At 40.1% G+C, this 2,288-nt stretch overlaps 1 non-coding gene across 1 annotated transcript; it reads right to left on the bottom strand.

Annotated features, from left to right (window-relative positions):
- Positions 1-505: 505 nt before the first annotated feature.
- Positions 506-587, bottom strand: TRNAS-AGA (transfer RNA serine (anticodon AGA)). Its single transcript has one exon. It is a non-coding gene; the product is annotated as a tRNA-Ser (tRNA).
- Between the last annotated feature and the right edge of the window lie 1,701 nt (positions 588-2,288).

The following is a 2,288-nucleotide window of genomic DNA, read 5'->3' as shown; positions in this document are numbered from 1 at the left end:
AATGAGATTAATGGCGCCTAAATAGAGCACGTAAAGGAACAGTTACAAATCTAAGAAAAGGGAAAGAAAAGACTAGGAAAAAACACAGAAAGAGCTTGTAGATGAAATTCTCTTCCAGGAACAGCAGGTTAAGAGAAATTACACAGGGAGCAGTTAAGCTTGTAACACGGGGGAGAATAGAAAAGAAAATGCAGTTTTATGAAGTGTGTATGCCTAATCCAGCTAGCACTTTTATTTTATTTCTCTATTTGCTTCTTTTATTGGTAAAGTAAGTTTCAAGTGCATGCACAGGTATGACCGAGAGAGCCAGGGTATAATAATTTGTAGCGTTTGCACCAGCGCTAATGAAGGACGAGAGTTATAGCAAAGATATGAAAGGGGGAGCGATAATAAATATGTGATATGGCAATAGTGACACCAAAATAAGCCACCTATTTATAAAACTGACATGGGAGAAATACTAAAGGTTAACTTCTGAAATTGTAGCCGATGTTAAAAAGATTCTCGTTGTCGGCAGGATTCGAACCTGCGCGGGGAGACCCCAATGGATTTCTAGTCCATCGCCTTAACCACTCGGCCACAACAACTGACTGTCAGGCGTGTGCACATAATCTGTATGCAAGTTTTCAAGGTGTCCCACAGCAAATTCCTGATATTCTGCAATGCACTTTTTAAAAATAATGTTTTTTTAAGCAGGCACTTTCTCTCCTAAAAACAAAAATTGCATGCGTATATCTCTAGTTTGGAATACCATAGGCTTGCATGCATACTCTCATGGGTCACTCAAGTTTTTTGGACCCTATTGCACTCTGTTTTCGTGCTGCTTTTAGTATATGGCCCATATTACAGAAGTCTACCATCTTTGAGTATTTGAGGCTCCTTTGTAAGTGCTTTATATTTTTTCCTTGAAGAGCTATATAATAAAGGGGTCCGGGAAGGATTGCATTTATGGAAGATAAAAGAAGGCCCACTTGTCTCACCAAATGCTGTAGAGAAACCTGATGTTTTACTCATGTTATCCTTAGTTCGTTTTTGTTAGACCTTGCATTCTTAAGGTGGTCCCAACCCCACCTTATTGCTTTTCACCTCCGCATTTTGCTGTATCTTTTTGTTGGCCTTAGGACTCTGATCACTTTATCGCTACTAATCAGTGCTGAAGTGCACGTGCTTCTTCCCTAATCATGTGTATAATTGGAGTATACCTGACTGACAGATTTAATTTACTTGAAAGCCCCTTGTAAAGTGGTATACCATATACCCAGGGACTGATTGTGCCGCCCAAAGAAATAGCATTTCAAACCTGTCTCAAGCCTGCTACTGCAGTGCCTGTGCTGCAGTGTACTGCCACTTCGACTTGGCATTTAAAACTACTTGCCAAGCCTTAAACTCCAATTTTATTACATATCAGTAACCCCTAAGGTAGGCCCTAAGTAGTCCTAGGGGCATCATGCTATGTAAGTAAAAGGTAAGACATGTACTGTGGTAGTTTGTATGTCCTAGTAGTATCAACCAGTCTATTACATTTTTCACTACTGTGAGGTCTGCCCCTCTCATAGGTTAGCATTGGGTATTCCCTTATACTTTTTGGGGGGTAATTCCATATCAGAGAGGAGAAGCTTTATTTATTTATTAATAAATCCTATCTACTGGTGAGGTTGGATTTAATCTTACTGTTGTATAAATGCCATTTTTAGAGAGTGAGCATTTCTCTGCACTTACTGCTCTATTTGCATGAAAACCTGTCTTCAATTGACGTCTGGATTGGGCTGCGAGACAGCTACAAATGTGCATTCCCTGTAGACAGCCACAACACAGGTCACTCAACTGCAACTGCATTCATCTGCATTCTGATTGGCCTGGGAGAGAGCTCCGCTACCCTTACCGCAAATATGTTCAAGAACGATAATTTATGTCAGTAAGTACAGTATACCTACATCTTATAATCATGTGTGTTTAAATAATTTGTCGTTAGATCGTTTAAATATTGAAAAGGATCTGTTTTTAATAGACATTTTACAAAAACAACTGGTACATTTGGGAATTCTGTAAAGGAAAAACCCAACTGCTGTGACATTGCCAACCACAATGCCGTGCCTCGGATTCGAACCGAGGTTGCTGCGGCCACAACGCAGAGTACTAACCACTATATGATCACGGCGAGCTACTTGGGCTCAATAACGTACAGTGACATGAAGAAATTATAATTCGGAACACTCAGGGCTATTCCTGTGATAGGCTGAATGTGTTCATTGCTTCCTCATTCCTTATACAAAGGCTTTATCTCCTCA

The sequence above is a fragment of the Lissotriton vulgaris genome, unplaced genomic scaffold (genome assembly GCF_964263255.1).
Source record: "Lissotriton vulgaris unplaced genomic scaffold, aLisVul1.2 SCAFFOLD_301, whole genome shotgun sequence".
Lineage (NCBI taxonomy): Eukaryota > Metazoa > Chordata > Amphibia > Caudata > Salamandridae > Lissotriton > Lissotriton vulgaris.
The sequence above is the reverse complement of the archived record's forward strand: the minus strand, read 5'-3'. Positions and strand labels throughout refer to the sequence as shown.